This window comes from Anguilla rostrata, chromosome 19, assembly GCF_018555375.3.
Source record: "Anguilla rostrata isolate EN2019 chromosome 19, ASM1855537v3, whole genome shotgun sequence".
NCBI lineage: Eukaryota > Metazoa > Chordata > Actinopteri > Anguilliformes > Anguillidae > Anguilla > Anguilla rostrata.
Window position 1 is genome coordinate 45802 of NC_057951.1, and position 13631 is coordinate 59432.

Sequence of the window (13631 nt, forward strand, 5' to 3'; positions counted from 1 at the left end):
GGGGAGAGCGCGAACGCAGTCCCCCACTAACAGAAATTATGCGGTCGAGATTCCCACATTTGGGGAATTCGCAGGGGTCAGCATGACCGAAGTGCAATGGCCGAGCCTCGCCCTGGGTGAACCACCTTCGTGATCATGGTATCTCCCCGCCAGGTAAGTATGAGTTGTGCACCTCTCGAATCTGTCCCTGCGCCACGCCGTGACTTTCACATACGTGGTAGCACACGTCCAGCTGCGCAGCTCTCCAAGGCGCACAATGACGGCGAGCGAACTGTCCGATCTCACTACCTGTGACAGAATGCTGGCTCTCCTTAATATTTATATTATTACATAAAATGTCAACTTTAAAAAAAATAAAAGAATATATATAAATATATATATATATATATATATAATTATTTTTTTTTTTTTTTAAGTTGCATTTTATGTAATAGTATACGCTCAGTCGTGTATGGATGCTTCTGAGAATGGAATGCAGGCACAGAGGATATATATATTTCCTCTGTGCCTCGCAGTAGCCTACACATTCTCAGAAGCATCCACACAGGACAGAGCGAGTGGTAAACGGAATTCCTACGCAGCATTCCCTGGTGAGAGGCCATTAACATTAGTTCTTCCTTCTTTTCATCGAGTATGCACACACGTAATTCGCAAATGAACGCATGGGGAACGCAAAATGCACAGTTGCGAACTCCTGGGCCCCGTATCAGGACGCAGGGTTAGCCGGCTAAGTGTACCGAGGAAAACCCGCAGCCCTCGCGAATCAGGAACATGGACTGAAGTGGATACAGTTCTTCCTGGTATTGACTCGGCGCAGTTACAGAGCAGAGTCGACTCTAAGCCTGTTTTCTGAAATACCCCTTCTCTCTCATTCTGAAACAAGAAAACAAAAACGCTTTTGACAGAAACCGAGCGTGCTGACGCCAATAGCTTTGAACTATGGCTAGATATCTAAGACATGTTGATGTTTTATTTTACTTTGCACAGTTCCGGTATTCCAGCTTAAATCGTGTGAGAGATCGCCCCCTAGTGTGACAACGCAAAAAAAAATATATATATATAAGTGTAAGCACCTAAGTAAAAGCTTACTGCACCTGGTATTCCCAGGCGGTCTCCCATCCAAGTACTAACCAGGCCCGACCCTGCTTAGCTTCCGAGATCAGACGAGATCGGGCGTTTTCAGGGTGGTGTGGCCGTAAGCGAAGAAAGTCGCAGCCAAAGCCGTTTAAATACTGGCCGTCATGGCAAGCCCTCCTAACATTCAATAGCCTCGCTCCACAATCCGTAAGTGCATTTCAGTTATCGACAAACTCATTCGAATTGGGCGAAATTACAATGTTACTAGTCAGAATGACAATTCAAGATAACTGCAATTTGAAACTGACGAGTAAGAAGGATGAATCAAGACATCTGAAAACATGCTTTCACTTGTCACAATAACTTTAAAGATATCCATAATGACATCACAAGTATGGCCATTCGAATCGTCGCACATACCGAATGATCAGCTATTTATGACGTCTGTAATTCCGTTTTGGCTAGTGAAAATGGTATTTTCATATATCTGAATTAGAATTATTCCTAGTTAAATCCGCTGTGCCTGACGTGACTGATGCCAGGCTTCGCAATGTACATTGGGCTTCGCTTACGGATTGAACTGGCTATGTTAATGGCTCGGGTAGCTGATTCTTTATGAGAATTGAACTTTGTCGGACGTACGTTCTGTAGTTCTTGCAACGACCTTCGGCAATCACTTATTGCACGTCGCTTTGGGTAAAACGGCTTGCCTGATAAAATATTGGGAAAATGTATGCAAATGTAATGTTTTGCAAACCTTGTGCGATCACTTATGGCTTTACAAATGGCAGTAGCCATTTTCTGAAAAAAGTAAGAAAATTCTACGGAGTGGAAAGAGATGGGGCGAAACAGTCGCCGTGTTGTTTTAGACAGGGAAGTCAACAGCTCGTTTCTCGCACCGGCCGCAGCATTGAAAACCCTGACGAAGTCGCGTCACCCTGGTTAAATGAGTTACACTCACTTGCAATTTAAAAATGCGGGCAACCCATTACATTTTAAAAGGACTTGCCATATGCCGTTGCAATGCGACTGACCTGCAGCAAAGTTGTTTCTGTGGATTTTACGCACTTTTCTTACATTTACGCCCGCTTCACGGTCTATAGCCACGGCGCCATCGAGTACATTCTGCTTTTTCACAGCAACATCAGGGAGAGCGAACGCAGTCCCCACTAACAGAAATTATGCGGTCGAGATTCCCACATTTGGGGAATTCGCAGGGGTCAGCATGACCGAAGTGCAATGGCCGAGCCTGCCCTGGGTGAACCACCTTCGTGATCATGGTATCTCCCGCCAGGTAAGTATGAGTTGTGCACCTCTCGGAATCTGTCCCTGCGCCACGCCGTGACTTTCACATACGTGGGTAGCACACCGCTCCAGCTGCGCAGCTCTCAAGGCGCACAATGACGGCGAGCGAACTGTCCGATCTCACTACCTGTGACAGAATGCTGGCTCTCCTAATATTTATATTATTACATAAAAATGTAACTTTAAAAAAATAAAAAGAATATATATAATATATATATATATATATATATAATTTTTTTTTTTTTTTTTTAAGTTGCATTTTATGTATAGTATACGCTCTGTCGTATGGATGCTTCGAGAATGTGTGGCAGGGCACAGAGGGATATATATTTCCTCTGTGCCTCGCAGTAGCCTACACATTCTCAGAAGCATCCACACAGGACAGAGCGAGTGGTAAACGGAATTCCCTACGCAGCATTCCCTGGTGAGAGGCCATTAACATTAGTTCTTCCTTCTTTTCATCGAGTATGCACACACGTAATTCGCAAATGAACGCATGGGGAACGCAAAATGCACAGTTAAGCGAACTCCTGGGCCCCGATCAGGACGCAGGGTTAGCCGCTAGTGTACCGAGGAAAACCCGCAGCCTCGAATCAGGAACATGGACTGAAGTGGATACAGTTCTTCCTGGTATTGACTCGGCGCAGTTACAGAGCAGAGTCGACTCGTAAGCCTGTTTTCTGAAATACCCCTTCTCTCTCATTCTGAAACAAGAAAACAAAAACGCTTTGACAGAAACCGAGCGTGCTGACGCCAATAGCTTTGAACTATGGCTAGATATCTAAGACATGTTGATGTTTTATTTTACTTTGCACAGTTCCGTATTCCAGCTTAAATCGTGTGAGAGATCGCCCTAGTGTGACAACGCAAAAAAAAATATATATATATATGTAAGCACCTAAGTAAAAGCTTACTGCACCTGGTATTCCCAGGCGGTCTCCCATCCAAGTACTAACCAGGCCCGACCCTGCTTAGCTTCCGAGATCAGACGAGATCGGCGTTTCAGGGTGGTGTGGCCGTAAGCAAGAAAGTCGCAGCCAAAGCCGTTTAAATACTGGCCGTCATGGCAAGCCCTCCTAACATTCAATAGCCTCGCCCACAATCCGTAATGCATTTCAGTTATCGACAAACTCATTCGAATTGGGCGAAATTACAATGTTACTAGTCAGAATGACAATTCAAGATAACTGCAATTTGAAACTGACGAGTAAGAAGGATGAATCAAGACATCTGAAAACATGCTTTCACTTGTCACAATAACTTTAAAGATATCCATAATGACATCACAAGTATGGCCATTCGAATCGCCGCACATACCGAATGATCAGCTATTTATGACGCTCTGTAATTCCGTTTGGCTAGTGAAAATGGTATTTTCATATATCTGAATTAGAATTATTCCTAGTTAAATCCGCTGTGCCTGACGTGACTGCGATGCCAGGCTTCGCAATGTACATTGGGCTTCGCCACGGATTGAACTGGCTATGTTAATGGCTCGGGTAGCTGATTCTTTATGAGAATTGAACTTTGTCGGACGACGCTCTGTAGTTCTTGCAACGACCTTCGGCAATCACTTATTGCACGCCGCTTTGGGTAAAACGGCTTGCCTGATAAAATATTGGGAAAATGTATGCAAATGTAATGTTTTGCAAACCTTGTGCGATCACTTATGGCTTTACAAATGGCAGTAGCCGCCTCTGAAAAAAGTAAGAAAATGCTACGGAGTGGAAAGAGATGGGGCGAAACAGTCGCCGTGTTGTTTTAGACAGGAAGTCAACAGCTCGTTCTCGCACCGGCCGCAGCATTGAAAACCCTGACGAAGTCGCTCACCCTGGTTAAATGAGTTACACTCACTTGCAATTTAAAAATGCGGGCAACCCATTACATTTTAAAAGGACTTGCCATATGCCGTTGCAATGCGACTGACCTGCAGCAAAGTTGTTTCTGTGGATTTTACGCACTTTTCTTACATTTACGCCCGCTTCAGTCTATAGGCCACGGCGCCATCGAGTACATTCTGCTTTTTCACAGCAACATCAGGGGAGAGCGCGAACGCAGTCCCCACTAACAGAAATTATGCGGTCGAGATTCCCACATTTGGGGAATTCGCAGGGGTCAGCATGACCGAAGTGCAATGGCCGAGCCTCGCCCTGGGTGAACCACCTTCGTGATCATGGTATCTCCCCGCCAGGTAAGTATGAGTTGTGCACCTCTCGAATCTGTCCCTGCGCCACGCCGTGACTTTCACATACGTGGGCAGCACACTGCTCCAGCTGCGCAGCCTCCAAGGCGCACAATGACGGCGAGCGAACTGTCCGATCTCACTACCTGTGACAGAATGCTGGCTCTTCCTTAATATTTATATTATTACATAAAAATGCAACTTTAAAAAAATAAAAAGAATATATATAAATATATATATATATATATATATATATATATATTTTTTTTTTTTTTAAGTTGCATTTTATGTAATAGTATACGCTGTCGTATGGATGCTTGAGAATGTGTAGTTATGCAGGCACAGAGGGATATATATATTTCCTCTGTGCCTCGCAGTAGCCTACACATTCTCAGAAGCATCCACACAGGACAGAGCGAGTGGTAAACGGAATTCCCTACGCAGCATTCCCTGGTGAGAGGCCATTAACATTAGTTCTTCCTTCTTTTCATCGAGTATGCACACACGTAATTCGCAAATGAACGCATGGGGAACGCAAAATGCACAGTTAAGCGAACTCCTGGGCCCCGTATCAGGACGCAGGGTTAGCCGCAAGTGTACCGAGGAAAACCCGCAGCCCTCGCAATCAGGAACATGGACTGAAGTGGATACAGTTCTTCCTGGTATTGACTCGGCGCAGTTACAGAGCAGAGTCGACTCGGTAAGCCTGTTTTCTGAAATACCCCTTCTCTCTCATTCTGAAACAAGAAAACAAAAACGCTTTTGACAGAAACCGAGGTGCTGACGCCAATAGCTTTGAACTATGGCTAGATATCTAAGACATGTTGATGTTTTATTTTACTTTGCACAGTTCCGTATTCCAGCTTAAATCGTGTGAGAGATCGCCCCTAGTGTGACAACGCAAAAAAAAAATATATATATATATGTAAGCACCTAAGTAAAAGCTTACTGCACCTGGTATTCCCAGGCGGTCTCCCATCCAAGTACTAACCAGGCCCGACCCTGCTTAGCTTCCGAGATCAGACGAGATCGGGCGTTTTCAGGGTGGTGTGGCCGAAGCGAAGAAAGTCGCAGCCAAAGCCGTTAAATACTGGCCGTCATGGCAAGCCCTCCTAACATTCAATAGCCTCGCTCCACAATCCGTAAGTGCATTTCAGTTATCGACAAACTCATTCGAATTGGGCGAAATTACAATGTTACTAGTCAGAATGACAATTCAAGATAACTGCAATTTGAAACTGACGAGTAAGAAGGATGAATCAAGACATCTGAAAACATGCTTTCACTTGTCACAATAACTTTAAAGATATCCATAATGACATCACAAGTATGGCCATTCGAATCGTCGCACATACCGAATGATCAGCTATTTATGACGTCTGTAATTCCGTTTTGGCTAGTGAAAATGGTATTTTCAGATATCTGAATTAGAATTATTCCTAGTTAAATCCGCTGTGCCTGACGTGACTGCGATGCCAGGCTTCGCAATGTACATTGGGCTTCTGCTTACGGATTGAACTGGCTATGTTAATGGCTCGGGGTAGCTGATTCTTTATGAGAATTGAACTTTGTCGGACGTACGTTCTGTAGTTCTTGCAACGACCTTCGGCAATCACTTATTGCACGTCGCTTTGGGTAAAACGGCTTGCCTGATAAAATATTGGGAAAATGTATGCAAATGTAATGTTTTGCAAACCTTGTGCGATCACTTATGGCTTTACAAATGGCAGTAGCCGCCTCTGAAAAAAGTAAGAAAATGCTACGGAGTGAAAGAGATGGGGCGAAACAGTCGCCGTGTTGTTTTAGACAGGGAAGTCAACAGCTGTTTCTCGCACCGGCCGCAGCATTGAAAACCCTGACGAAGTCGCGTCACCCTGGTTAAATGAGTTACACTCACTTGCAATTTAAAAATGCGGGCAACCCATTACATTTTAAAAGGACTTGCCATATGCCGTTGCAATGCGACTGACCTGCAGCAAAGTTGTTTCTGTGGATTTTACGCACTTTTCTTACATTTACGCCCGCTTCACGGTCTATAGGGCCACGGCGCCATCGAGTACATTCTGCTTTTTCACAGCAACATCAGGGAGAGCGCGAACGCAGTCCCCACTAACAGAAATTATGCGGTCGAGATTCCCACATTTGGGGAATTCGCAGGGTCAGCATGACCGAAGTGCAATGGCCGAGCTCGCCCTGGGTGAACCACCTTCGTGATCATGGTATCTCCCCGCCAGGTAAGTATGAGTTGTGCACCTCTCGGAATCTGTCCCTGCGCCACGCCGTGACTTTCACATACGTGGGTAGCACACCGTCCAGCTGCGCAGCCTCTGCGCACAATGACGGCGAGCGAACTGTCCGATCTCACTACCTGTGACAGAATGCTGGCTCTCCTTAATATTTATACTATTACATAAATGCAACTTTAAAAAATAAAAAAATATATATAAATATATATATATATATATATATATAATTTTTTTTTTTTTTTTTAAGTTGCATTTTTATGTATAGTATACGCTCTAGTCTATGGATGTTTGAGAATGTGTAGGCTATGCGAGGCACAGAGGGATATATATATTTCCTCTGTGCCTCGCAGTAGCCTACACATTCTCAGAAGCATCCACACAGGACAGAGCGAGTGGTAAACGGAATTCCCTACGCAGCATTCCCTGGTGAGAGGCCATTAACATTAGTTCTTCCTTCTTTTCATCGAGTATGCACACACGTAATTCGCAAATGAACGCATGGGGAACGCAAAATGCACAGTTGCGAACTCCTGGGCCCCGTATCAGACGCAGGGTTAGCCGCTAAGTGTACCGAGGAAACCCGCAGCCCTCGCGAATCAGGAACATGGACTGAAGTGGATACAGTTCTTCCTGGTATTGACTCGGCGCAGTTACAGAGCAGAGTCGACTCGGTAAGCCTGTTTTCTGAAATACCCTTCTCTCTCATTCTGAAACAAGAAAACAAAAACGCTTTGACAGAAACCGAAGCTGCTGACGCCAATAGCTTTGAACTATGGCTAGATATCTAAGACATGTTGATGTTTTATTTTACTTTGCACAGTTCCGTATTCCAGCTTAAATCGTGTGAGAGATCGCCCTAGTGTGACAACGCAAAAAAAATATATATATATATGTAAGCACCTAAGTAAAAGCTTACTGCACCTGGTATTCCCAGGCGGTCTCCCATCCAAGTACTAACCAGGCCCGACCCTGCTTAGCTTCCGAGATCAGACGAGATCGGGCGTTTCAGGGTGGTGGGGCCCGTAAGCGAAGAAAGTCGCAGCCAAAGCCGCTAAATACTGGCCGTCATGGCAAGCCCTCCTAACATTCAATAGCCTCGCTCCACAATCCGTAAGTGCATTTCAGTTATCGACAAACTCATTCGAATTGGCAAATTACAATGTTACTAGTCAGAATGACAATTCAAGATAACTGCAATTTGAAACTGACGAGTAAGAAGGATGAATCAAGACATCTGAAAACATGCTTTCACTTGTCACAATAACTTTAAAGATATCCATAATGACATCACAAGTATGGCCATTCGAATCGCCGCACATACCGAATGATCAGCTATTTATGACGCCTGTAATTCCGCTTTTGGCTAGTGAAAATGGTATTTTCATATATCTGAATTAGAATTATTCCTAGTTAAATCCGCTGTGCCTGACGGACTGCGATGCCAGGCTTCGCAATGTACATTGGGCTTCGCTACGGATTGAACTGGCTATGTTAATGGCTCGGGTAGCTGATTCTTTATGAGAATTGAACTTTGTCGGACGTACGCTCTGTAGTTCTTGCAACGACCTTCGCAATCACTTATTGCACGTCGCTTTGGGTAAAACGGCTTGCCTGATAAAATATTGGGAAAATGTATGCAAATGTAATGTTTTGCAAACCTTGTGCGATCACTTATGGCTTTACAAATGGCAGTAGCGCCTCTGAAAAAGTAAGAAAATGCTACGGAGTGGAAAGAGATGGGGCAAACAGTCGCCGTGTTGTTTTAGACAGGAAGTCAACAGCTCGCTTTCGCACCGGCCGCAGCATTGAAAACCCTGACGAAGTCACACCCTGGTTAAATGAGTTACACTCACTTGCAATTTAAAAATGCGGGCAACCCATTACATTTTAAAAGGACTTGCCATATGCCGTTGCAATGCGACTGACCTGCAGCAAAGTTGTTTCTGTGGATTTTACGCACTTTTCTTACATTTACGCCCGCTTCACGGTCTATAGGGCCACGGCGCCATCGAGTACATTCTGCTTTTTCACAGCAACATCAGGGAGAGCAACGCAGTCCCCCACTAACAGAAATTATGCGGTCGAGATTCCCACATTTGGGGAATTCGCAGGGGTCAGCATGACCGAAGTGCAATGGCCGAGCCTCGCCCTGGGTGAACCACCTTCGTGATCATGGTATCTCCCCGCCAGGTAAGTATGAGTTGTGCACCTCTCGAATCTGTCCCTGCGCCACGCCGTGACTTTCACATACGTGGGTAGCACACCGCTCCAGCTGCGCAGCTCTCCAAGGCGCACAATGACGGCGAGCGAACTGTCCGATCTCACTACCTGTGACAGAATGCTGGCTCTCCTTAATATTTATACTATTACATAAAATGCAACTTTAAAAAAATAAAAAAGAATATATATAAATATATATATATATATATATATATATTTTTTTTTTTTTTTAAGTTGCATTTTTATGTAATAGTATACGCTTGTCTGTATGGATGCTTGAGAGTGAGACTGCAGGCACAGAGGATATATATATTTCCTCTGTGCCTCGCAGTAGCCTACACATTCTCAGAAGCATCCACACAGGACAGAGCGAGTGGTAAACGGAATTCCCTACGCAGCATTCCCTGGTGAGAGGCCATTAACATTAGTTCTTCCTTCTTTTCATCGAGTATGCACACACGTAATTCGCAAATGAACGCATGGGGAACGCAAAATGCACAGTTGCTTGAACTCCTGGGCCCCGTATCAGGACGCAGGGTTAGCCGGCTAAGTGTACCGAGGAAAACCCGCAGCCCTCGCAATCAGGAACATGGACTGAAGTGGATACAGTTCTTCCTGGTATTGACTCGGCAGTTACAGAGCAGAGTCGACGTAAGCCTGTTTTCTGAAATACCCTTCTCTCTCATTCTGAAACAAGAAAACAAAAACGCTTTGACAGAAACCGAGGTGCTGACGCCAATAGCTTTGAACTATGGCTAGATATCTAAGACATGTTGATGTTTTATTTTACTTTGCACAGTTCCGGTATTCCAGCTTAAATCGTGAGAGATCGCCCCAGTGTGACAACGCAAAAAAAATAATATATATATGTAAGCACCTAAGTAAAGCTTACTGCACCTGGTATTCCCAGGCGGTCTCCCATCCAAGTACTAACCAGGCCCGACCCTGCTTAGCTTCCGAGATCAGACGAGATCGGGCGTTTTCAGGGTGGTTGGCCGTAAGCAAGAAAGTCGCAGCCAAAGCCGTTTAAATACTGGCGCCATGGCAAGCCCTCCTAACATTCAATAGCCTCGCCCACAATCCGTAATGCATTTCAGTTATCGACAAACTCATTCGAATTGGGCGAAATTACAATGTTACTAGTCAGAATGACAATTCAAGATAACTGCAATTTGAAACTGACGAGTAAGAAGGATGAATCAAGACATCTGAAAACATGCTTTCACTTGTCACAATAACTTTAAAGATATCCATAATGACATCACAAGTATGGCCATTCGAATCGTCGCACATACCGAATGATCAGCTATTTATGACGCTCTGTAATTCCGTTTGGCTAGTGAAAATGGTATTTTCAATATCTGAATTAGAATTATTCCTAGTTAAACCGCTGTGCCTGACGTGATGCGATGCCAGGCTTCGCAATGTACATTGGGCTTCTGCTTACGGATTGAACTGGCTATGTTAATGGCTCGGGTAGCTGATTCTTTATGAGAATTGAACTTTGTCGGACGTACGTCTGTAGTTCTTGCAACGACCTTCGCAATCACTTATTGCACGTCGCTTGGGTAAAACGGCTTGCCTGATAAAATATTGGGAAAATGTATGCAAATGTAATGTTTTGCAAACCTTGTGCGATCACTTATGGCTTTACAAATGGCAGTAGCCGCCTCTGAAAAAAGTAAGAAAATGCTACGGAGTGGAAAGAGATGGGGCGAAACAGTCGCCGTGTTGTTTTAGACAGGAAGTCAACAGCTCGTTTCTGCACCGGCCGCAGCATTGAAAACCCTGACGAAGTCCGTCACCCTGGTTAAATGAGTTACACTCACTTGCAATTTAAAAATGCGGGCAACCCATTACATTTTAAAAGGACTTGCCATATGCCGTTGCAATGCGACTGACCTGCAGCAAAGTTGTTTCTGTGGATTTTACGCACTTTTCTTACATTTACGCCCGCTTCACGGTCTATAGGCGCCACGGCGCCATCGAGTACATTCTGCTTTTTCACAGCAACATCAGGGAGAGCGCGAACGCAGTCCCCACTAACAGAAATTATGCGGTCGAGATTCCCACATTTGGGGAATTCGCAGGGGTCAGCATGACCGAAGTGCAATGGCCGAGCCTCGCCTGGGTGAACCACCTTCGTGATCATGGTATCTCCCGCCAGGTAAGTATGAGTTGTGCACCTCTCGAATCTGTCCCTGCGCCACGCCGTGATTTTCACATACGTGGGTAGCACACTGCTCCAGCTGCGCAGCTCTCAGGCGCACAATGACGGCGAGCGAACTGTCCGATCTCACTACCTGTGACAGAATGCTGGCTCTCCTTAATATTTATACTATTACATAAAATGCAACTTTAAAAAAATAAAAAAGAATATATATAAATATATATATATATATATATATATATTTTTTTTTTTTTTTTTTAGTTGCATTTTATGTAATAGTATACGCCTTCAGTGTATGGATGCTTTGAGAATGGTGAGTATGCAGGCACAGAGGATATATATTTCCTCTGTGCCTCGCAGTAGCCTACACATTCTCAGAAGCATCCACACAGGACAGAGCGAGTGGTAAACGGAATTCCTACGCAGCATTCCCTGGTGAGAGGCCATTAACATTAGTTCTTCCTTCTTTTCATCGAGTATGCACACACGTAATTCGCAAATGAACGCATGGGGAACGCAAAATGCACAGTTGCGAACTCCTGGGCCCCGTATCAGGACGCAGGGTTAGCCGCTAAGTGTACCGAGGAAAACCCGCAGCCTCGCGAATCAGGAACATGGACTGAAGTGGATACAGTTCTTCCTGGTATTGACTCGGCGCAGTTACAGAGCAGAGTCGACTGTAAGCCTGTTTTCTGAAATACCCCTTCTCTCTCATTCTGAAACAAGAAAACAAAAACGCTTTTGACAGAAACCGAAGCGTGCTGACGCCAATAGCTTTGAACTGTGGCTAGATATCTAAGACATGTTGATGTTTTATTTTACTTTGCACAGTTCCGGTATTCCAGCTTAAATCGTGTGAGAGATCGCCCTAGTGTGACAACGCAAAAAAATATATATATATATATATGTAAGCACCTAAGTAAAAGCTTACTGCACCTGGTATTCCCAGGCGGTCTCCCATCCAAGTACTAACCAGGCCCGACCCTGCTTAGCTTCCGAGATCAGACGAGATCGGGCGTTTTCAGGGTGGTGTGGCCGAAAGCAAAGAAAGTCGCAGCCAAAGCCGTTTAAATACTGGCCGTCATGGCAAGCCCTCCTAACATTCAATAGCCTCGCTCCACAATCCGTAATTGCATTTCAGTTATCGACAAACTCATTCGAATTGGGCGAAATTACAATGTTACTAGTCAGAATGACAATTCAAGATAACTGCAATTTGAAACTGACGAGTAAGAAGGATGAATCAAGACATCTGAAAACATGCTTTCACTTGTCACAATAACTTTAAAGATATCCATAATGACATCACAAGTATGGCCATTCGAATCGTCGCACATACCGAATGATCAGCTATTTATGACGCTCTGTAATTCCGTTTTGGCTAGTGAAAATGGTATTTTCACATATCTGAATTAGAATTATTCCTAGTTAAATCCGCTGTGCCTGACGTGACTGCGATGCCAGGCTTCGCAATGTACATTGGGCTCTGCTTACGGATTGAACTGGCTATGTTAATGGCTCGGGTAGCTGATTCTTTATGAGAATTGAACTTTGTCGGACGTACGCTCTGTAGTTCTTGCAACGACCTTCGCAATCACTTATTGCACGCGCTTGGGTAAAACGGCTTGCCTGATAAAATATTGGGAAAATGTATGCAAATGTAATGTTTTGCAAACCTTGTGCGATCACTTATGGTTTTACAAATGGCAGTAGCCGCCCTCTGAAAAAGTAAGAAAATGCTACTGGAGTGGAAAGAGATGGGGCGAAACAGTCGCCGTGTTGTTTTAGACAGGGAAGTCAACAGCCTGCTTCCACCGGCCGCAGCATTGAAAACCCTGACGAAGTCGCTACCCTGGTTAAATGAGTTACACTCACTTGCAATTTAAAAATGCGGCAACCCATTACATTTTAAAAGGACTTGCCATATGCCGTTGCAATGCGACTGACCTGCAGCAAAGTTGTTTCTGTGGATTTTACGCACTTTTCTTACATTTACGCCCGCTCACGGTCTATAGCGCCACGGCGCCATCGAGTACATTCTGCTTTTTCACAGCAACATCAGGGAGAGCGCGAACGCAGTCCCCACTAACAGAAATTATGCGGTCGAGATTCCCACATTTGGGGAATTCGCAGGGTCAGCATGACCGAAGTGCAATGGCCGAGCCTCGCCCTGGGTGAACCACCTTCGTGATCATGGTATCTCCCGCCAGGTAAGTATGAGTTGTGCACCTCTCGAATCTGTCCCTGCGCCACGCCGTGACTTTCACATACGTGGGTAGCACACCGCTCCAGCTGCGCAGCCTCAAGGCGCACAATGACGGCGAGCGAACTGTCCGATCTCACTACCTGTGACAGAATGCTGGCTCTCCTTAATATTTATATATTACATAAAATGCAACTTTAAAAAAATAAAAAGAATATATATAAATAT

At 44.7% G+C, this 13631-nt stretch overlaps 12 non-coding genes and 1 pseudogene across 12 annotated transcripts; all 13 read right to left on the reverse strand.

Annotated features, from left to right (window-relative positions):
• LOC135246157 (U1 spliceosomal RNA) lies at positions 1-161 on the reverse strand. The gene has a single exon (XR_010327522.1). It is a non-coding gene; the product is annotated as a U1 spliceosomal RNA (small nuclear RNA).
• A 921-nt stretch (positions 162-1082) lies between these two features.
• LOC135246159 (5S ribosomal RNA) lies at positions 1083-1201 on the reverse strand. Its single transcript, XR_010327524.1, has one exon. It is a non-coding gene; the product is annotated as a 5S ribosomal RNA (ribosomal RNA).
• A 1021-nt stretch (positions 1202-2222) lies between these two features.
• On the reverse strand, positions 2223-2379 carry LOC135246164 (U1 spliceosomal RNA). The gene has a single exon (XR_010327529.1). It is a non-coding gene; the product is annotated as a U1 spliceosomal RNA (small nuclear RNA).
• Positions 2380-3289: 910 nt separating this feature from the next.
• On the reverse strand, positions 3290-3406 carry LOC135246152 (5S ribosomal RNA). The gene has a single exon (XR_010327518.1). It is a non-coding gene; the product is annotated as a 5S ribosomal RNA (ribosomal RNA).
• Positions 3407-4420: 1014 nt separating this feature from the next.
• Positions 4421-4581, reverse strand: LOC135246158 (U1 spliceosomal RNA). The gene has a single exon (XR_010327523.1). It is a non-coding gene; the product is annotated as a U1 spliceosomal RNA (small nuclear RNA).
• A 925-nt stretch (positions 4582-5506) lies between these two features.
• LOC135246151 (5S ribosomal RNA) lies at positions 5507-5624 on the reverse strand. Its single transcript, XR_010327517.1, has one exon. It is a non-coding gene; the product is annotated as a 5S ribosomal RNA (ribosomal RNA).
• A 1023-nt stretch (positions 5625-6647) lies between these two features.
• Positions 6648-6806, reverse strand: LOC135246160 (U1 spliceosomal RNA). The gene has a single exon (XR_010327525.1). It is a non-coding gene; the product is annotated as a U1 spliceosomal RNA (small nuclear RNA).
• A 913-nt stretch (positions 6807-7719) lies between these two features.
• LOC135246153 (5S ribosomal RNA) lies at positions 7720-7838 on the reverse strand (annotated as a pseudogene).
• Positions 7839-8848: 1010 nt separating this feature from the next.
• Positions 8849-9008, reverse strand: LOC135246163 (U1 spliceosomal RNA). The gene has a single exon (XR_010327528.1). It is a non-coding gene; the product is annotated as a U1 spliceosomal RNA (small nuclear RNA).
• A 907-nt stretch (positions 9009-9915) lies between these two features.
• LOC135246171 (5S ribosomal RNA) lies at positions 9916-10033 on the reverse strand. The gene has a single exon (XR_010327533.1). It is a non-coding gene; the product is annotated as a 5S ribosomal RNA (ribosomal RNA).
• A 1013-nt stretch (positions 10034-11046) lies between these two features.
• LOC135246162 (U1 spliceosomal RNA) lies at positions 11047-11205 on the reverse strand. Its single transcript, XR_010327527.1, has one exon. It is a non-coding gene; the product is annotated as a U1 spliceosomal RNA (small nuclear RNA).
• A 919-nt stretch (positions 11206-12124) lies between these two features.
• On the reverse strand, positions 12125-12243 carry LOC135246170 (5S ribosomal RNA). The gene has a single exon (XR_010327532.1). It is a non-coding gene; the product is annotated as a 5S ribosomal RNA (ribosomal RNA).
• Positions 12244-13259: 1016 nt separating this feature from the next.
• On the reverse strand, positions 13260-13418 carry LOC135246161 (U1 spliceosomal RNA). Its single transcript, XR_010327526.1, has one exon. It is a non-coding gene; the product is annotated as a U1 spliceosomal RNA (small nuclear RNA).
• Between the last annotated feature and the right edge of the window lie 213 nt (positions 13419-13631).